The sequence below is a fragment of the Ruditapes philippinarum genome, unplaced genomic scaffold (genome assembly GCF_026571515.1).
Source record: "Ruditapes philippinarum isolate M1 unplaced genomic scaffold, ASM2657151v2 ctg4994_1_1_1_1, whole genome shotgun sequence".
In the NCBI taxonomy this organism is placed as follows: domain Eukaryota; kingdom Metazoa; phylum Mollusca; class Bivalvia; order Venerida; family Veneridae; genus Ruditapes; species Ruditapes philippinarum.
This window is the reverse complement of record NW_026864379.1, coordinates 97,079-120,882: the sequence shown is the minus strand read 5'-3', so window position 1 is coordinate 120,882 and position 23,804 is coordinate 97,079. Positions and strand designations below refer to the sequence as shown.

Genomic DNA, 23,804 nt, shown 5'->3' with positions numbered 1-23,804 from the left:
AACACTTGAATAGCTACATGATGTAACTAGAACTGGTTTCGATACTTTCCCGCAGATATATATCCATGTGTACGCATTTTCGGACAGTGTTCATTTTCGGACAAGTGTATAGACAAAGTGAAATATTCGCGAGAAATATGAATTCGCGTCTTAGAAAGCTCGCGAATATTAGCGAAAATAAATTTCTCGCGAATAATAAGTGTTTTACAGTATCTTTTTGTCTGAAACATGTTTTTATCTTAGTTATCCCTAATATGCTATTTAGTGGCACCCAGGTTGGGCCATTTATGAGGGGGGCCTCCATGGCCGAGTGGTTAAGGTCGCTGACTTGAGATCACAGGTCCCTCACCGCTGTAGGTTCGATCCTTATTCGGGTCGAAATTTATCATGTGAGGAAGCCATCCAGCTGGCTTACAGAAGGTCGGTGGTTCTACCCAGGTGCCTGCTTGTGCCTGAAATAATGCCTGGAGGGGCACCTGGGGTCTTCCTCCACCAATAAAGCTGGAAAAAATCGACAAAAATCTTGGCGGGACGCTCTATTATGGCCCTACTTGAGTGTACAGTCGCCCATATGGGCTTTCCGGCGGTGACCTTAAATAAACGCATATTAAAACAAGAGGGCCACGATGGCCCTGAAGTCGCTCACCTGTATATAGGACCCCGGAGCGGGGCCAGTTTAAACCCCCAGGGCTTTTATTTGAACAAACTTGGTAGACACACATTAGAAGATGTTTCATGCTAAACCTCTAAGGTCTAGCTCCTCAAGTTTTTTCTTTACACATATAGTAAAAAACAATGACACACCTGGGGCAGGGCCAGTTTTGACCCCAGGGCTTTTATTTGAACAATCTTTGTAGACACTTACTAGAAAATGTTTCAGGCTTAATATCTAAACTCTAGCTATTCGGGTTTTTTCAAAGAAGATTTTTAAGTTTTTGCTATACACATAAAAGGAAAATCAATGTCCCCCGGGGCGGGGCCAATTTTGACCCCAGGGCTTTTATTTGAACAAACTTTGTAGACACTCACTAGAAGATGCTTCGTGCTTAATATCTAAACTCTAGCTATTTGAGTTTTTTCAAAAAAGATTTTGTTATACACATGTAAGGAAAATGAATTAGCCCCGGGACAGAGCCAATTTTGACCCCAGGGCTTTTAACTAAACAAACTTGCTAGAGACTCACTAGAAGATGTTTCATGCTAAATATCTTAGTTCTAGCTCATTGGGTTCTTTAAAAGAAGATTTTTTAAGTTTTTACTATAAGCATATAGGGAAAATCAATGACCCCCTGGGGCGGGGCCAATATTGACCCCTGGGCTTTTATTTGAACAAACTTGGTAGACACCCATTAGAAGATGTTTCATGCTAAATATCTTAGCTCTAGCTCTTTGGCTTCTTTAAAAGAAGATATTTAAAGTTTTTTCTTTTGGTTGCCATGGCAACCAGAGTTCTGCATGGAATTAAATTCTTTGAACAATTTTCAAAGGTGACCACCAAAGAAACATTCCTGTGAAGTTTGGATGAAATTGGCTTAGTGGTTTATGATGAGATGTCATTTAAAGTAAAAGTTTACGGACGACGGACGGACGACAGACGGACGAAAAGCGATCACAAAAGCTCACCCTGTCACTTTGTGACTGGTGAGCTAAAAATAAAAATAACAAGAGGGCCATGATGGCCCTGAGGTCGCTCACCTGTATTTAGGCCCCCCGGAGCGGGGCTAGTTTAAACCCCAGGGCTTTTATTTGAACAAACTTGGAAAACACTCATTAGAAGATGTTTCATGATGTTAAGTCTTTACTACACACATATAATGAAAAACAATGACCTCCCCCCCCCCCCCTTGGCAGGGCCAATTTTAACCCAAGGGCTTTTATTTGAACAAACTTGGTAGACACCCACAAAAAATGCTTCCTGCAATCTAACCTCTAGCTCATTGGGTTTTTTAAAAGAAGATTTTTTAAGTTTTACTATACACATATAGTTAAAAACAATGACACCTCTGGGGCGGGGCCAGTTTTAGCTCCAGGGCTGTTATTTGAACAAACTTTGTAGACACTTACTAGAAGATGTTTCATGCTTAATATCTAAACCTTAGCTATTTGAGTTTTTTCAAAGAAGATTTTTTAAGTTTTTGCCATACACATATCAGGAAAATCAATGACCCCGGGGGCGGGGCCAATTTTGACCCCAGGGCTTTTATTTGAACAAACTTTGTAGATACCCATTAGAACATGTTTCATGCTAAATATCTTAGCTCTAGCTCTTGTGGTTCTTTAAAAGAAGATTTTTTAAGTATTTACTATATGCATATAGGGAAAATCAATTAACCCCTGGGGCGGGGCCAATTTTGACCCCAGGGCTTTTATTTGAACAAACTTGGTAGACACTTATTAGAAGATGTTTCATGCTAAATATCTTAGCTCTAGCTCCATGGGTTCATTAAAAGAAGATTTTTTAAGGTTTTACTATATGCATATAGAGAAAATCAATGACCCCCTGGGGCAGGGCCAATTTTGACCCCAGGGCTTTTATTTGAACAAACTTGGTAGACACTTACTAGAAGATGTTTCATGCCAAATATCTAAGCTCTAAGCACAAGCGAAACCCCAAGTGCAAAACTAAATATGCTGAGCTTCCCATAAGGTTTAATGACTCTATGTCAAATCCTTTTTAAGTTACATGCGAAACAAGCTGAAAATTGCAAAATTTTCTAAGTCAAGGGCAATAACTCTAAAAATACTAAATTAATCCCAACTACACATGCTGATCAACATTCCTGTAAAGTTTCATGACTCTAGGTCAAATACTTTTTGAGTTACATGCGACACAAGTTGAAAATTGCAAAATTTTTCTAAGTCAAGGGCAATAACTCTAAAAATACTAAAATTATCCAGACGAAAATACCCAGGTGCACAACTACACATACTGATTAACATTGCTGTAAAGTTTCATGACTCTAGGTCAAATACTTTTTGAGTTATATGCGACACAAGTTGAAAATTGCAAAATTTTACAAAGTCAAGGGCAATAACTCTAAAATTACTAAAAATATCCAGACGAAAATACCCAGGTGCACAACTACACATACTGATCAACATTCCTGTAAAGTTTCATGACTCTAGGTCAAATACTTTTTGAGTTACATGCGACACAAGTTGAAAATTGCAAAATTTTACTAAGTCAAGGGCAATAACTCTAAAAATACTAAAAATATCCAGACGAAAATACCCAGGTGCACAACTTCACATGCTGATCAACATTCCTGTAAAGTTTCATGACTCTAGGTCAAATACTTTTTGAGTTACGTGCGAACACAAAAGAGAACGGATGGAAGGACGGACGGACAAGGGTAAATCTAAATGTCCGCCACTAAAGTGGGGCACAATAAACTGGTCATGTACATATTTTGAGATTTCACAAGGGACTATTCTGATCCGTTTTTCTATTCAGTAATCCAATTTGTAATTATCAAGACAAAATATGTTTCTGTCAATACTGTATAAATGATCTAATCTGCATGTCTCAAATAAAGTTTCAATACACGTATATAACAGACTAACACACAAATTAACACAACTAAGTCCATCTGTACAAGCCACCATATTACAGAGTGAGAGACAACAGTAAGCATAATGGCGCATTCTCTACTGTAAAGTGATGTCAAATATTTCTAAAGAAAGCAAATACACAAGTTGGGCAGATAGTTATTACAGAGAGACAAAACCCATAGGAACATTGTGAACTTACTTGATCAGCAACATTTTAACATCTTGCAACTTTTGATTCAATTTATTCCAGCCATCAGTATGTCTTGGGAATTAGAGTTGCCAACTTCATCCATCATTAATCTGCAAAAATATCATGAAATCATTTATAAGCAAACCAATACTTCTCCTCATGATTGTATCAATATGACAAATGACCTTGCTAATATTTTCAAGTTTTCATCTAATATATTATACTTTCTTCAGAGTTTTTGAGTGTAAAACTCTGGAAAAAAGGTGATCCCTCGGAAGCATTAATCACAATAAAATATCATGAAAATTGCAGACTCGGTTTGATTGAGTCTGTACATGAGGGATAATAAAGAAGTGCAATTTCCCTCATCATAACTAAGTTATGAAAGTTTAAGAAAAATTCAACTTCAGGTCAAGGTCATTTATAAGTCAAGGTCACGTTTCGTCTGGTCTAGTTGATGTCTCATCCAAAGGGTTGTTTTGTCCAAGAATAAAGACAATTCATTAAGCATTAAAATTCATGATCATAATTGGTGGGCTGTAACAGGAACTGGAACAGCACCATGACTGCAGCAATAGCTCTTATGTTTTTTCTAAAAAAACTGTACTAACTTGAAACAAACAAATATTTGCACTACAAAATCCTGGATAATGTTATGAAAAATTCAATTATGATGATTTCCTTTTCAATTAAGTTGTGTGTTTAAGACTAAGGACAGTACCCAGGTCATATCAAGATCATTTAAGGTTATGTACAGGGTTCTATGGTATCTAGAGGTGAGACAAAAATGTCCGTATACTTATGTCCTTCATCTGAGATAACAATGTTTAACTGATTGAAATTCATGCAGATGAATATTTGAATGAAATGCTTGTGACATGATTATAAGGCATACACTGTTGGAGGTTGAGTTCAGATCAAGTTAATCTATTCAGGATAAGTTATATTTTTAGTATGGAATTCAGCATATTTATTTTATGTTTAAAGTGGTTGTTTCAGTGATATATCAACAGATTCTAATCTTGTCAGTGTGCATTAGCAAACAATGTAGCATGGTAATTTAACCTTTTCCCTTATAGAAGCGAGAATCGCCGTCTTTTACCATTCCCTGATAGAAGCGAGAATCGACGGCTTTATCGATTACCGCATGTAAGCGAGAATCGCCGACATGCATGATCTCAATGGAACCGACTTTCGCCGACTTCAATATTTACCTGTCCAAAAATCAACAATTTTCCCGGAAAATAGACCTGTAAATTGTGTTATCGTAAAGATCAACATTTCATGAGGGGATTCCGTGCATAAAATTATGGTGTTATTATTTAAAGTTTTTGTATAATTAGCGACCAACCAGGTGAGGGGTTTTCCTTACGTCACGCAGTTAATGAGTGCGCGGGTCAATGAAATAAATATAGAACGTATCGTAAGACAGGAACAAAAGTGTCTAAAATAGCATCTAATGAATAAATAGTATTTATATGATCACGGGTCGTTCACGTGCCAGGCATGGTATAATGGATTTGATGTTTGTTTTGGTTTATGATAGCTGACATGTGTATAAACACGGATTAATTAACGGCCTGACAAGGGGTATCTCTCTGGCCCCTGCAATAAAATATTTCCGGTAGCAGCGGCGATTTTTTTTAAGAAAATGACCGACAAAGAAATGTTTAATAGTTTAAATTCTTTCATGTGCGCTATTGTTTTCATAACAGACACAGCATGGGGCCGTGTATAATACGACATGATAAAATCATATCCCATATATCATCTTTGATGTCGGCAACATGAAAATGCCGAAAAGGCCGTGGAACTCGAGGATGTCTTTCCTTTATCATCATTTGATCTAAATTAGATCTATAAATGATAAAATTTAATTAAATTCATAATTCATGAAGAAAATATATGACCATGACAGCAGAAATTCTGAAATATTTCATTCAACAGTTATATACATGTATTACAGAAATGACAGTTACTATTATGAAATAAAATATAAAAAAAAAACTGATAAAATAAATAAAAAAAAAAAAAAAGTGAGATTTCTTTTTACTGGTATAAAAAAAGGTAAAAAAAGAACTTGTTGTTATTTATTTCACTAAAAATGAATGCTGCATAAACCAAAAAAATTAATAATAAATTAGCCATATTTCCCTAATGAGAGAAAAAAATATACATCATTTTATTGTTTATAACTACTGTAATTATACTGTTATAAAGCCCACAAATATAAAATTTATACCACTGGAAAGATAATTCAAATCTCTACAAATCTTACATTGACATATATATTGTCAAACTTGTAATTAAACCATTTCACATTAGTTAAAACACATAAGTAGCCTAATTTATCTGAAACAATGGAGAAAAAAACACCATCAAGTATATAGTTTATTACTTTATAACTCATGTAGACATATTTGTATAAACCCAACAAATATGATATTTATACCATTGGAAAGGTATTTCAATTCTCTACAAACTTTTTATTGATACAAAAATTGTCAAAACACAACTTAATACTTTATTTTCCAGTTAAAGTATATAGGTATCTAATTTGACCAATTTTACCTATAATTTATCATACCCTATATGGAGATAGTGTGTGACTCCTTATCAGTAGGATATTGATTATTGATTATCTATCTGGCTACTGTATTATGGGGTGTAAAGCAGTAAATTAAGGGGGCTGTATCAGGGAAAAGGTTAATATCAAAATCTCTCCAAGATTCAAGATTAACAAAAAGATTACAATGGGAATAGCTCATGTGGTGAAATTTTAGTATTCTTATTTTTGAATGTATCTTAAACTGCAATTACCAATAAAGTAATATAGTCTGAAAGGCACATTATGCCCCAGAATGCTTTCGTCTTTTTTTTCTCAAAATCTTTTTATTTTTGGATTTCCAAAAAGTTTCTCATTTGACAATTACCTGACCTGTCTTTTTCTTCTGTTACTTTTTGGCAGTTAGTACATTTCTAGTGATTTAGCATTGAGTATGGTAGTCAAAATACTACTTTGTTTACATTTTGCTACTTTTATGGCATATTATTTTATATTTGGAGCTATTTTCTTCAGGTAACAGTCATCTAACATGCTCATAATGTTACTATTATTAAAACATTATAAAACTCATGTTTGATCTTTCTAAAGAAGTAAATATTTATTACTTCTGAGACATTATGTGCCTTTAAGATATTTTAAAATGTATTACTTATACTGTTAAAGTTTTATATTCAACTTTTCCTATTAATTCATTATCAAATTATTAACAGATTTCAAAATACTTTTACCGTCAGTATCTCCTTTATTTGAAGAGCTAAGATTGAACATGAATTATAACAATTGTATAAAATGTTGTCTAAAAGCAAAGATGGACAGACTAAGCAGGTTCTAAACGTCCTGAATTTCTTAAATGTTAAGCTTCCATATTTGAAATTATCCATTACCAATTTCAGGGATATCTAGGTTGTCACAATCATTTGGTTGCGGTGAAATATAATCACCCCTGCTATTTCTAATGATTGCACTTATATAGTGTTGTTTTAAGAATCTAATTCAAGGATGATTCTGTGCCTTTTAATATGACATTGAATTAGATAATTAAGACAAAAAAAAAACACCATATAATCATTTTATTAGAAAATAGCTTGGAAACATTAATTAACTTAAATGTAAATATTTTATTGCTGTTCAATGTTTGAATGGAGGGAAAATTATCATTATCATTATTCCAAAAGTAATTAATGTAATGTAATATTCCTACAATTTATAACAGTCTAAAATTTAAATTCAACGTAATTTAAAAAAGCCTGATTGATTGAAGACATGAAATTAAATCAGATTTATTTTTTAAATTAACTTAATTGAATTGGCTTTCCCAGATTTGTTTCATATTGTATAGATTTCCACCAGGAGACAGTATAAGTAGTCTTGTTATTACTAATAATGGACCATGTTGTTAAATTGTTGGTTTGGATCTAGTAAGCCTATAATTTCTTTCAACATAACATCATATCTTAAGTTAAAGGTGGTTCATCTATTTCTACTGGTCATTTTAACACCACATTTTACAACAAGTAACAACCGTTTCCAAACTTTTTCAAGATTTCTTTGCAAACTTTTTTTCAGAGCAGATTTTGCAATGAAACATTACATTTCTACAGAGTAATATTGTTAACATTCAATCATATGTTGTTTTTTAACTAAATTATGAAATATGTACACTATATACCAACAAACATAAAAAAGTGGCAACAATTTAAATATAAAAGCTATAGTACTTGTGTCTAATTTCAAAACCAAATGAATTTTTTTATTGCTATAAAACAAAATTATACTGAAAATACACAGATGCTAAATGGATACATTTTGTGATAGAATGTCAACATAATGATCATTATCTATTTTATAATATCCTCAAAATATGATGCAGCAATATTCAATTTGCTTGTATGTCAGGGTTTCTAAAGCTACAACAACTTGTGCACTTTTTAGCTAGTTCTCTTACTGCAAATGGTTCCTGAATCTTATCATATATATGTGTTACTCCATAAATTATGGTTTTAGCAAGAACAAGAAAGGGCAAATCTATATAATTTCAACAATAATGATCAAATCAACCATTGAAACACTAAAAATCTTTATCCCTTTCAACTTCCATAAACTGGCATTCCAATTAAAATGATATAGAAAGAGTCATGCAGTTTATTTTGAACAAATTCACTAGCAAATAAATTTTAATTAAAAGGAAGTACAGTTCACTTCACTTTACAGGTACAAGAAACAATTATTTTCTCCTCTCAAATTTCCATAAAAGCATTCTCCTCTTTCTTAAGACATTTGTCCATTAATGTATTGTGTATGACCATGCAGGCTTATAGATAACTTAGTTTAATGGCTTGAAAATGATTCTAAGCTTTTACTAAACAATGCACACAGTCTCAGGTTATAAAGGATACACTTGTAAATGAAGAAGTTAATCTGATACTATAATGAAGGTAGGAACTAATGTTTAATGGACACTATTTTCATCCTTGATCAAGGTAAAAGTTCCAAAGGTAACTGACTCTTCATCAAGATACATTTCCAAGAGAATTAATCAAATGAATAATTCTTTATGTTTCATAAGTGTAAGGAAACATTCACATCTTACAGCTGAAATAAAACACACCTGCTACATTTCAAATATTATTTCAAGCACAGTCATGGAAGAACCAAGACTTATGGTTACAGTAAAATTTCATGTACTTCCTCCTTTGAATATAAAACTGTATCCAGATTTAATAATCTTGAAGATCAAAGAAGAACCAGCCTGATGATAAATACATGCTGACTTTGCCAGCCTGGAAACTAGGCTACATCACTCATTAAACTTTTTTTTCCAAAATTTTGTATTTACTTTACAATAGCTATTATAATCAAATATTCAAAATTTAATTTCTTCTGTATTTAGTATTCTTCTTGACTTAAGCATTCAAAACAAAAACACAAGCATGCGTTAATTCCAGCAAATACTGTATTGTCTCTATTTAACTACCACCTAGGGTTTGCAATATTTTTTTAAAAAGGCGCGCTAGTTACTGTAAAAAATGTGCTTTAAAATGTGTTTATTAAAGATACAATTCAATTATAAAAATCATTATTCATTATTATTATTTAATATATAATTACTTTTAAAAGATTTTTTTTTTAATCATTTTAAATTACTGGAGTGTCATTAATTGTTATTTTTTAAATAAAATTATTTGGATTATAAATCTATAGACATTGTAAGTAAGATTCTTTTTTTATAAAATATGACAGGGGGAGGTGGCTAATTAAAGGGGTGAGTTTTAATTGGAAACAATACAGTAATTATCATCAATCTGACAATTCTGTTCAAACCTCAAAGGTAAATTTTTATACCAATTATCTTCAAAAGTAAGTTAATATTCATGAAATGTGCAGATTAAAGTTTCACACTTTAACAATAAAAGAATATAAACTAGTTATAGAGAATCTAACAGTTTTAATCTTCAATTTCCACCCATGGTATTCCAAAACAATTTGGTTGTAATGAAGTTTAGCGGATTGATTTACAGATTAATTCAACTGAATTTCAAATTGTAAAATGCTTTTGTTTTTTTTGCTTCAACTTGTTCAACCCCAGTTTTATAGATACAGTAAAGAACAGGAGCTACTTAAAGAGTTTTTTTGAGTATAGTTTTCTGGTAAAAGTGTCTGCTTTAATTGAAGAAAACAAAAACCATTTTATTAGAATTACTCTGTAAAGTCTGATACTGATTCTGCTGTATTCAAAGAAAATGAGTTCTCATGATCAACTTACCTAGATAATACAATGACATGATAATGATCACCAGGGATTGAACATAAACTTCCTAAACTTAATTAAAGATTGTGCACTACAAAGTTCAAATTTAAATGGTCAATCTAAATTTATTTCTTGGAGGAGACAATGCATGAGACCACCAAATATTTTTATTTCTTGAACTATGCTAGCTTAAAATGGACTGCAGGTGCTACACCAGATCTTGGTGATGTTTCACAGTTGTTAAATACAAAAGATAACTATTTATTACATGCATTTCGGTGGTTTATAGAAATATATCCGTGATATAAAACTGGTAATTTCAATGTTTGAAACAGTGAAATTACCAATTTGATAATTTCACTGTTTTGAATTTAAGCCCCTTACGTTGTTTCAGTGAAATACCAGCGTGCACAGTACTGGGTACCAACTTAATGACGTGACGTCGTAAATGACGTCACGTTGTATTATTATTTGGCGCGCTTTTCATTCAGTATTCGGTTTAATGTCTTTTTAAAACGTTTCTTTGCATATAATAAAAAGAAAATTTGTTTAGTTTAGTGTAAGATCGAAATATATTTCACCTTGTGAACACCAAAAGTTCATATTTCACTCGTGGCTGTGCCACTCGTGAAATATACCTTTTGGTGCTCACTCGGTGAAATAAATTCCGATCTTACACTGAACTAAACAAATATCCTCTATCTCTTATATGTTTCAACATTTTAATCCATTTTGTGGACAAGATTGCTTACATTTACTTGACATGTTCATACATGATGTTGTTTCTTTTTTGCCTTTATTAAAGTTAGATTGTTTGGAATCTAGTGGCTGTGCAGTAAAATGGACCTCCAATGAATATCTACTGCAGGATGGAGGACATTATTTGAGTAAAGCCACAGGCTGAGCAAGCAGGGACCCTACCCTTTGTAAATTTTCATTTTACTGTACTGAGGGTGTTTTTACACTCCCTTTGTTAATATTTACAATAAAATATATACTGACATTAAAATATGATATTCTCATGCTGCTTCTGGTAGTTGTCACATGTCATGTCTGACACATGAGTGGTTATATGGTAGGTTATATAAAACATACAACCAAGATGGAATGCTATATGTACATATAAAAGCCAATTTAAGACTTTATGAAGAATAAAGTGAAAATGACACACATGTCCCCCTCCACTTACCTTTAATGGATAGTAAGAATAAGTAAGCATTACCATTATCATATCAGGGTAACCTTCCACTTAATGAGGATGATCATCACATGAAATTTGAAGATTGTGTGTCAAAAGATTCTTAAGTTATCAAGCAGAAATGGTTTTCCTATTCAAGGTCACTGTGACCTTTACCTTCATGCTTTGGCAGCTCAAAACTATACAGGGTCTCCTAACTCAATGAGGTTGATTGTTTCCTATGAAGTTTGAAGGCTATAGGTCAAATAATACTTTAGTTATTGAGCAGAAATGGTTTTCCCTTCAAGGTCACTGTGACCTAGACCTTCATACCTGGGCTCCCAAAACAAAAAGGGCTTTTCTATTCAATGAGGGTGATCATTTTATGAAGTTTGAAGGCTATTAGTCTAATGGTTCATCAATTATTGAGCAGAAACAAATGGGTCAACCAACAACAGACATGTTGACAGACTGACGAACATTTATACAAACAATATACCCCCTTTTCTTCAAAAGGTTGTATAAAAAAAATGTTACAATAGCAAATAATAATCCCTGAAAGGTTGCGAAATGCTTCTTTTGCACCTCTATTCAGCTAACACCAGTACTACACCAGTTGAAATTGTTGAAGTTGTTGGCTATAAAAGAAACCAATACCTGGTACAAACTGCAGGGGGGCCTCCGTGGCCGAGTGGTTAAGGTCGCTGACTTGAGATCACAGGTCCCTCACCGCTGTAGGTTCGATCCTCACTCAGGTTGAAATCTTTCATGTGAGGAAGCCATCTAGCTGGCTTACGGAAGGTCGGTGGTTCTACCCAGGTGCCCGCTTGTGTCTAAAATAATGCCCGGAGGGCCACCTGGGGTCTTCCTCCACCAATAAAGCTGGAAAAAAATCAACAAAATTCTCGGCGGGACGCTCTAGGATGGCCCGACTTGAGTGTATGGTCGCCCATATGGGCTTTGCGGCGGCGACCTTAAATAAATGCAATAAAAAAACAAGAGGGCCATGATGGCCCAAAGTCGCTCACCTGTATATAGGCCCCCGGAGCGGGGCCAGTTTAAACCCCAGGGCTTTTATTTGAACAAACTTGGTTGACACCTATTAGAAGATGTTTCATGCTAAACATCTAAGGTACTAGCTTATTGGGTGTTTTAAAAAGAAGATTTTTTATGTATATATATATATATATATATATGTATATACATATATATGTATATACATATGTAATTTATATATATATATTATATATATACAATATACATACATACATATATATATATATATATATATATATGTATTGCATTATTTTGGTGTGTGTGTATATTTGAAAACTATGTATGTATCTATATTGTATATATATATCTTATATATATGTAAATATATATGTATGTATGTATATATATATATATATATATATATATATATATATATAAATATGTATATATATATATATATATATATATATATATACATATTATATATATATATATATATATATATATATATATGTATGTATATATATATATATATGTATATATCTAAAAAAAAAAGTCGAGCTAATGAATGACCCCCGGGGCGGGGCCAATTTTGACCCCAGGGCTCTTATTTGAACGAACATGGTAGACATCCATTTGAACATGTTTCGTGCTAAATATCTTAGCTCTAGCTCTTTTCATTCTTTAAAAGAAATTTTTTTAAGTTTTTACTATATGCATATAGGGAAAATCAATGACCCCCTGGGGCGGGGCCAATTTTGACCCCAGGGCTTTTATTTGAACAAACTTGGTAGACACCCATTAGAAGATGTTTCATGCTAAATATCTTAGCTCTAGCTCTTTGGGTTCTTTAAAAGAAGATTTTTTAAGTTTTTACTATATACATATAGGGAAAAACAATGACCCCCAGGGCGGGGCCGATTTTAATTCTAGGAACAAAATTTGAACAAATTTGGTTTTGGACCTATAGATGATACCATAGACCAAATATCAAAGCTCTAAGCCATTTACTTTCAGACCAGAAGATTTTTCAAGTTTTCACTATATGTATATAATGAAAATCAATGACCTCCGAGGGCGGGGCCAATTTTGACCCGAGGGCCATTATTTGAACAATCTTGGTAGAGGTCTACCACACAATGTTTCATGCCAAATATCTTACCTGTAGCCTTTGCCAATTCAGAGAAGAAGATTTTTTTATGTTTTACTATATACATATTAGAAAAACCTATGACCCCCCGGGGCGGGGCCAATTTTGACACTAGGGACAAAATTTGTACAACTTTGGTATTGGACCTTCAGATGATACCATAGACCAAATATCAAAGCTCTAGGCCATTTACTTTCAGACCAGAAGATTTTTCAAGTTTTCACTATATGTATGTAATGAAAATCAATGACCCCCGGGGCGGGGCCAATTTTGACCCTAGGGCCATTATTTGAACAATCTTGATAGAGGTCTACTACACAATGTTTCATGCCAAATATCAAATCTGTAGCCTTTGCCAATTCAGAGAAGAAGATTTTTTTAGATTTTACTATATACATATAAGGAAAAACCTATGACCCCCCGGGGCGGGGCCAATTTTGACACTAGGGACAAAATTTGAACAACTTTGGTAGAGGACCCATAGATGATACCATATACCAAAAATCAAAGCTCTAGGCCATTTAGTTTCAGACCAGAAGATTTTTCAAGTTTTCACTATATGTATGTAATGAAAATCAATGACCCCCCAGGGCGGGGCCAATTTTGACCCTAGGGCCATTATTTGAACAATCTTGATAGAGGTCTACTACACAATGTTTCATGCCAAATATCTAATCTGTAGCCTTTGCCAAATCAGAGAAGAAGATTTTTTTAGATTTACCTATAGACATATAAGGAAAAACCTATGACCCCCCGGGGCGGGGCCAATTTTGACACTAGGGACAAAATTTGAACAACTTTGGTAGAGGACCCATAGATGATACCATATACCAAAAATCAAAGCTCTGGCCCATGTACTTTCAGACAAGAAGATTTTCTAATTTTGTTGTTTTTTGAAATCCTTTTCTGGCCCTGTGACCTACATATGCAACAGACCGGAACCATTTGAACAACTTTGAAAGGGGACCACCCAAGGATCATTTCTGTAAAGTTTGGTTGATGTGCAGTCATTGGTTTCAGAGGAGATGTTGTTTATGTGAAAAGTTGACGACGCACGACGCACGACGACGGACGACGGACACAGGGCGATCACAATAGCTCACCCTGAGCATTGCTCAGGTGAGCTAAAAATTAAAAAAAATATACAAACTGCACTGTCATATCACAATAATTTTTTATAGACATTAAAGTTTTTTTATTCTTGCTTCCCTAAAAAGTAAACAAGACTGTCATGATGGCCATTCATTTAAATATGCAATACCTTAAATATAAGGAATACAACTAATAATTGTAAGAGGGAAGAGGACAGAAAATCAGAATTACAAAACAATCAAATTTCATCTCAGTGTGCTTTGTTCAGGTCAAAGATTTTAATGGAATATTTGATGAATTGCCATGATATGAACAAAAGAGACCTAGAGAGAATTGAGAAACACAGGCATGATTAGAAATTTCACAAGAACATTGTTCATGATAATAATAGAGAGCCTGAATTCAAAAGTATGTATATATATTTGAAAATAAAATGGATTTGTGTCTTTCGATCCTGCTGAAAAAAACAACAACAAGACAATGTTGTATTGTTGTAAGGTAGGTACGATAATGATTATCAACATGCAAGTTGTCATGGTAACAATTAGTTGAATTTTGTTGCAGGAAGAATAATATCTATTTTCTGATTTACTATATAACAAACTGACAGGTTATTAAGTATCAGCCCAGTACATGACCTATATAATAATTATGTGCCTTTAACAGTTGTGACAAGGATTTACCATTTTGTGTACTTTCTGCAAAGATACAGTAGCATAGTAGTCATTCATTATAAAACTTTTTGATCAAGTGTTGAATGGTAAGATTTACTAAATGCTCCATACCTAATACACATTTACCTTAATGCACTTAACTCCATGAACCTCAAACCAACTTTCAGTATCAGTACTTTATTGTAAAATCACACAATTATACTTTTTCTGTTCTCTAACTGTCCTCTAAAAGCTGACAAAAAGTGTATTCAATGAGAAATCAAACAAAATATTTTATGATTAAACCTAACAGATACAAGTCAGGTTAAAATATTTTAAGACAATGTTAATTCCCAATATTCAAATATTTTTTAATACATTTTTTATCTCATACATATTTCAGTCACATAAAATAGAGTCAAAAGATAGTCAATGCCAGATACAACCCACAAACATTATAGTCATAAACTTGATTTACAAGATTACGTTTCTATGGTTATATATATCAAACTAATATGACAGTTCTGTCTTGGTTTATGAAATCATATCATACATTCATTTAAATCAGATATAATTTCCAAGAATGTATCTTATTAAAGCTTAGAAAAAGAGAATATATTTATACATTTAGTATACACATTACCTTATTTATTAGTTTAATATGACATATAGATTTTGTGGAGTCCACTGACTTGAAGCCATATTGAACGAAGATGTGAGCCAAATCTCAAAGCAACAGTCAAGATAGGAAAGAACAATAAAACAAACTTTCATGCCTCAGTACCTTTAAACGGTTCTAGCACACTGACCAGTAGAGGTCTCTACCCCCATGATTTGCTAGAAGGAATTCAAAGTCACTGAACAATCTGTTGCTTCTGTTGTTATATGGTAATAAGGATATTTATAATGACTATGTATTTTGTATGAAGTCAACAAACCACTTTGTTTACATACTACCATCACAAGAAATTATTTCAAACACAGCATTATATTCATCAGGTGATGATCATCTAGTTAATGATACAACAATATAAAACACAATTGTTTACCCTTACAACTAAATGAAAGATGTGTTCATTCCTGGGCCTTAAATCAGCATGCCTCCAGATTCATGCCAATTTTCATGAAATTTTGAAAATGTATTTAAAAGTAAAATATTGTGAAATGAACAAAGAAAGTAATTTACACATTGCGAACGGCACTTACAATCTACGTAAATAACCAAAAAGAGGTCAAAATATACATAAATGCCTTTAACTGCATTAGTTATAATGCAGTAGAATTATAGTGATTGATACGCAGCAAAATCAGTCATTAATCGCCCGGAACATGTAAATAATTAATTGAATATTGAATCCTTTTATTTTTCTTAAGATCTTAATATATTTTTCTAAAGACTGAATTTCTTGAAATATTTTGACTTATCTGTAGGCGTGCAGCTTTAATGTGCCTTTAAAAGGTTGTTCTAATTCAATGTCTATATAAGATGGACAGTGGAGAGTTATCATGAATTTTGAGAGATATCATGAATATTCAAGGTTTAATTAATACTGACTGTTAAATGTTAATAAAACACTATTCTGTTCTTATTTTATACTCTATAATATTAATTTCTGTCCCATTTTTTTCTTTACTTGGACGGTGGATAGATAAAACTGTATTTAAATTCTTACAGGACACATTTTGCTTGTTTAAATGTGGGCAATACTGTCTCTTTTCATATCGACAAATGACAGGATTTATTACTACAAGTACACAGTTTTCCCAAAATAACTAAATTATACGCCTGAGGTCAAAAGGAAGAAAATTAATCCAATTAAAGGCTTTCAGACTAGTGAAAGATCACAGCCAAGTAGTTCCATTCTGATAAAATCATTCCTTCAGTCAAATATACATGATATATCATGCAATGCCAAAATCATCAGTTTTATTATCTTATACTATCATTCCATTAGAAATGGTTTTTACAAGACTACTGCACCTCTAGATGTATTGAAACTATTTGACTCTAAATATAGTATTTTATTACATGTAATTACATCTCTATATATTAGTTTGGTTGGAAATGAATGGGATTAGTCTGTTGTAAAGATTTTCTTGATATTGTGCAAGGTGGCCTGAATGAAAAAATACTACAATATTACATGAAAAAAGAGATAAACTTGCATGACACTCAACATATAGAAATTGATGGTTTATGTCACACCCTTGATGAGACAATCAATGATAAATACATGTACATGTATTTTTATTTCTTTACTATTGACCATCAATGATAAATACATGTACATGTATTTTTATTTCTTTACTATTGACCATCAATGATAAATACATGTACATGTATTTTTATTTCTTTACTATTGACCATCAATGATAAATACATGTACATGTGTTTTTATTTCTTTACTATTGACCATCAATGATAAATACATGTACATGTGTTTTTATTTCTTTACTATTGACCATCAATGATAAATACATGTACATGTGTTTTTATTTCTTTACTATTGACCATCAATGATAAATACATGTACATGTATTTTTATTTCTTTACTATTGACCATCAATGATAAATACATGTACATGTGTTTTTATTTCTTTACTATCTGACGTCAATATTGCCCAAACATTATACAATGTTACTTGAATAATGTTTACAAGGTTTTTTCTATATTCTGGCTCTGTGACCTAGATTTTCACCCAAGATGACCTATATTTGAATTTGTAATTACTGGGACAAACATCTTGACCTAGTTTTAATTACAATTGAGGCAAAATGTCACCATGAGAGTGCCAATGAACTAAGTGTGGACCCCGGAGATTCATCTATCCTAAAAGGTCACCATGATTCAACTCAGGTGAGCTTTAAATGTTAACATCAATCAAAACAGTCTGCATTTATACGAATTCATGAAAATTTGATGATCTTGGTAAAAAATTCTCCATATTTTCTTCTCCTTTTAACCTTTAATGCAAAAATGGTGTTTACTTAATGCATGTTTCATGTTGCTAAAATTTCTGTCTCCCTTGAGGTCTTTAAAAACCCTTGCCATTACATGATTACTGCAGACTGTAGTTATAAAGCATTTTCTCTAGAGATTGCAATGTTGCCAGGCAAATAACAAAACAAAAAAGCAAACATCATTTCTACCCAAGAGTTATATGTCTATAATACGTATAATAGTTCTATAATTTGTTACCATGTTTAAATAGCTTTCGATGACAGAAAACAGAGAATATTAAAAAACAAGAGGACCATCATGGCCCTTTATTGCTCAACTTAGATCAACCAATAGAAAAGGTCATAATTTTGGGAGGTAATTTGGTAGTTTCAGTTTTGACCTAAGGGGCATATTTATTTTTATTGAGGTCCACAATGCCAAATTTATTTAGTTCTGGTCATAGTAGTTCACCAAAAGAAGACTTAAATGTGTTTTCCTATGTAATATTTATAAAAAAAAAGGAGTAATTTTGATCCCAGAAATATGATTTATAAAACTATCAAGAATTTGTGAGGAAAAAATACTTTTATAAAAAATATTGTGATCCAACATGCCAAATATTTATGCTCTGGGCATTGTACAGAGGGGAAGATCTTAAAGTCATGTTTATAGTGACCCAATTAGTGAGCTAATTTTGAATCTAAGAGAATGAATTATGTAAGTTTTAGCCAAGTTCACCAGGAAATGATACATGCCAAATATTGAAGCTATATAGGCATTGTTGTTTCACACAGGAAGTCTTTAAAGCTTTTTCCTATATAAACACTCTATATATAAACAAACACCCAAAAGTTGGGCAAACTTTACCCTCGTTTTGTAATGCCGCATGCCAAATATCAAAGCTCTGGGCATTGTAGTTTCCGGATAAAGAATTTTATTGGAAGATTTGATTTCTTTCAAGTCTTTTTTTGCTCCTGTGAGCTAGTTGTGTATAAGTCTGAACAATTTATAAAACTTTTGTAGCTATATAACATATCTATTCAATGCTTTGAAGATTATAACTATGTGTCAACAACATTTTTAAATAATATCACTCTTAACATTTTCGGTTACAAATTAAAAGAAATATGACTGACTAAAATGAAATAAACACATTACTTCTATAAATGAATCTAAAGTATAATTAAATCAAAGTTAAATTCTAAAGTATCATGATAACATAATTGTTTGCCCTCATGCATCAAACTGGGAATTTCCATTGAAACTGTTAATCACATTAAACACCTTGAAGCAAAGATTGTCATTGAAGGAAAACAGATTACTTCCACCATGTTTTAATTTGATTCAATTTCCCAACAGACACAACCTACATAACATGATTAGAACAGTCAACAAAAATCTTACACACATGTATCATTTCAAACATGCTGGACTCCAAGCAGCAATGAATAGGCACAATTTAAAGTGCCTATAGTTAAGCCAAGTAGCTAGAAACAATCAAAGCACTGTAAGTGCTGTTTACAGCAATTGAAACAATTTGTTACAGGGTAAAGACCATGCCATTAACTATCACATTGTTTGACCTTTATTCAAAATATTCATATTGACCTGTGCATTATAGATACAAGGGGTGTAAAGATTTTTTTCAAGCTTTAATCCAGTTTTAACAATGTTTCTCAATATGACACCAGTAATGGTTGGATCCTGGGGAAGCAGACTCAAAAATGATAAATATAAGTTGCAAGCACATGTTTTGCAATCAAGCTTAAATTTAATATGAACAATAAATTACAAGATTGGGAGGGGAGAACAACACATCAAAACACCAGGTTGGTTTCTGTATTTATTTAAACTACCGGTTTCGGGTACTAGTATTATATACCCTTCATCAGGTTACTTAAATAAATATGTTTAAGGCAATGACAAAGTTAACATATCATTGACAGTTAAGGCCATAGTCATACTTGATTTATACAACATGTTGGTGTAGTCATTTGTATTGTTTTGTCAAAGTATGAATCCAATGTGTCCATTATAACAAAAATAGGGCTAATTACACAAAAATTTAATAGTTTGACCTCGAATGTCAAGGTCATTTAAGGTCAAGGTCAGTTAAAACTAATTATTAAGGTAAAATATAATTAAGCATGTGCCGGGGCATATAGTGACAATACTTCTGTTTTGTTGAAATCAGTTGAGAAATGTATCAGGATTTGCACACTCAAGAAATTTGCTTATGCTTGCCTGCCTATCCATCCACCCATTAACACTTACTACAATATTCTATTAGAAAACCTGGTTGATTCATTTATCTGATGTGTTAAAATTGGATCAAATCATTAGAATCAATTTAAACCATGAAATGATTCTAATGACAAGCTAATATCCTAAATTTCCCAGCACTATAAAAATTTAAATGATTTTAGATTTAGATTAAAAATCAAATTATTGCTCAAAGAAAATAATTCAAGAGAAAAATCGTCTAATTGCAGCAATGCATTTCTATTATTGCATTTCAGGTTTCTTCTTCTCCATTACAACTGAAGTATCATCAGACATGAACATTTTTATATCTCAGTATAATCACACAATATCAAGGATTTTCTGAAACTGAAAGTTTGGAATAAAATTATAGCTGTCTACAGGAGGCATTATAATACCAATCCTTTGCTACTTAAAACATGCAATCTGCTTAATAATAAGAATCAGTTTCATACAGTAGATTTCCATAAATTTAACCACATGAATAATTTCAGAAACAATACTTGTGTTTGAGCAAAGATTTGGCGCAGACTACACACATCACAATATATAGAACCTTATACAGGTATAAGTCAATGTATAAACATCAAAAGTCATCAGTCATATCATTAATATAGATAACCAAAAGTTATTCTAATGGAATTTCCATCTCATTGTCATGTTAATATAACAACTTCTTACTAATAAAAGAGTATCCAAGGTGTAAATCCAGGATTAACTTAGATCCCTGACCCATGTCTCTCAGCTCACAGTCTTTACCATGAACCACTGACCCATAAGCTGATAGATTACATGTTAGAACTACTGACTCATTAGCTTACCTCACCATGACCTTGCTTAGAACTACCAACGAATCAGCTTACAGGGTCCTTTGTTTAGAACCAACGACCAATGAGCTTACAAAGCTATTTTATTGCTAGAATCGCTGACCATTGAGTACACAGAGTCCCTGCTTCAAATTAACAACCCATGAACTTACAGAGTTACTTTGATAATATGTTTAGAACCAACGACCAATGAGCTTACAAAGCTATTTTATTGCTAGAATCGCTGACCATTGAGTACACAGAGTCCCTGCTTCAAATTAACAACCCATGAACTTACAGAGTTACTTTGATAATATGGAATGCTTATTTAAGACTTAAATAGAATTAACAACCCATGAGCAACAACACATCAGCTTGCAGAGTTACTGCTTAGAAATAACAACCCATGAGCTTATGGAGTTGCACCTTAGAATTAACAACCCATGAGTTTACAGAATTACTTCTTCAAATTATCAACCCATGAGCTTACATAGTTTCTGCATACAATTAATAACCAATAAGCTAAACAGTTCACTAGGACAGAAGACGAACGTTCAGATTCAGGGACTAAAAGCTTCTGTTCACAGATCCTTCTAAAATTAACAGGTATAAATAAATGTTACCTTTTTATACTTTCTCATCTTTTATATTACCATAGATTACCATATCAAGAAATAAAATTATAAATATATATATTTTTATTACTTTAAAACAAGGGAGGTATCAATTAGCACCTATTTTATGGCAATTAATAGTCTTAAAATCTTCTGACAGCTAGGGATAAATAATTCACACAGAAATGTGTTCTGCAGACAGCATGCACTTTGTTTTAACATATTAGAAGAAAACTTTTTCTGACATATAACTACATCATTGTTTAAATATATGTAATACACCACGAGTTTCACATGGTGGATTTTGCCTCTTCAAATGCCTCTTCAATTTGAAAAAAAAGTAATGCTAAAGTAATGGAAGGAATGCTAAAATCATTCAGTTTTCACTATACTGCAGTTGTTTCAATATTTAATGAACATTAAAACATAATCTTGCCATTTCAATTCCATTAGTAGCATGCATGTGAATTTTAATGTTGTTATAAATAAATAAATATCAGCACAGGCTAACACAACACATAAACTTACATCTTTCTCCATAGTATATATAAATTTGGATTCCATTATCTGCTTGTTGATAATGTATGTAAGTTTATTTATGTAAATATATAAATGTATCTTTCAACATTCATTAGTTTATCAAACAATGTTAAGCCAACAATGTTAAGCAATATTTGACCTTTTTTCAGTCATTATTTCCTTATAATGATTGTTTTTGTTTCATAATTATTTGTTCATCAAAATTTTGACATATTTTGCTAGAATGTTGGTAACCTCTATTGTAAAATGATACTGCTGCTCAATGCATATTGCAAAATATCCATGTACGCATATGATTTATATTAATTAAAGATCAAACAAAATTCTTATAGAATCACTTTAACAAGATCCTGAAATCTAAAACAAAACATAAAGGAATTATTCTATTAAGTAATACTTTACTTGATTTTTGCCCTATAATTTCATGTTCTCTTCAACATACCTCACAGTATTTATCTTGTTGTTTTGGTTGGCTATTGTTGTTTTTCCCCCAATTTTTTGTGTGCTTTAAGTAATTATGCAATTTTTACTTACAATGAAAGCTTTAATTTTATTATCATCACATTAAGTTTCTAAATAAATTTTGCTAGAAAAATATGTATGAACTAAATGTTTCCAGCTTTAAGATCTTCTTTAACGTTTACATCAATATAATGATGGCACACACATAAATTTTAACTTATTTAAAACACTTCTTTCCTCACTAATTATAGCAAAATTTCTATTTTAACTTCAAAATTATATTGTCTATATTTTTCCTGAAGTTTACACAAAAACTTGACAAGAAATCTACATACATCAATTGTTGGAAGATTTTGATCAGAGAAATCCCCTAGAAAAAATCACTGAGAACATAAATGGATGGTGATGCTAAAATGTTACAGAGATACACTTCCTTGTTACCATCTAATTAATAAAGCTAATCTTTACTAGAAAATGTGTCCAAACAACATTGATTCCCGACATTTGACTGTTTTGTCACTGCAATAATGTCTATATAATTATACACTGCAATACTGTCTATATAATTATACACTGCAATACTGTCTATATAATTATACACTGCAATACTGTCTATATAATTATACACTGCAATACTGTCTATATAATTATACACTGCAATACTGTCTATATAATTATACACTATAAGACTGAAGTAGTGGGTCAATATAAATAGTTTCAAAACTCTAAGCAAGAATAACACTGGTCTTGGAAAGTATTATAGATATATGACTACAAGAAAAGGTCAAGGTCATACATGAATTATTCAACATATGTTGCAAGTATATGTTTTGTGTTGTTTTGTTCATAAATACTTCACAAAATTATGACAGCTTCAGCAATGTTCCAAAATTCAATCAACATGTCTTTTTCTCAAAAGTGTTGATTTGTCCAAGTAGGAATGAAATCCATCACAATTCATGCAAAATTCAATCATTTGACATTGGAGGTCAAAACAATTTGTCCCTAAATGACAATATACATGTATACAGAAAAATTCATTAATTTAACCTTT

The 23,804-nt window shown here is 32.1% G+C and overlaps 1 long non-coding RNA gene across 1 annotated transcript in view; it reads right to left on the bottom strand.

Annotated features, from left to right (window-relative positions):
* Positions 1-3,741: 3,741 nt before the first annotated feature.
* LOC132725385 (uncharacterized) overlaps positions 3,742-23,804 on the bottom strand; it is a 38,811-nt gene continuing 18,748 nt past the window's right edge. The window contains exon 3 of the long non-coding RNA XR_009625049.1: positions 3,742-3,852. This is a non-coding gene — a long non-coding RNA (uncharacterized LOC132725385). The remainder of the gene's footprint in view (positions 3,853-23,804) is intronic.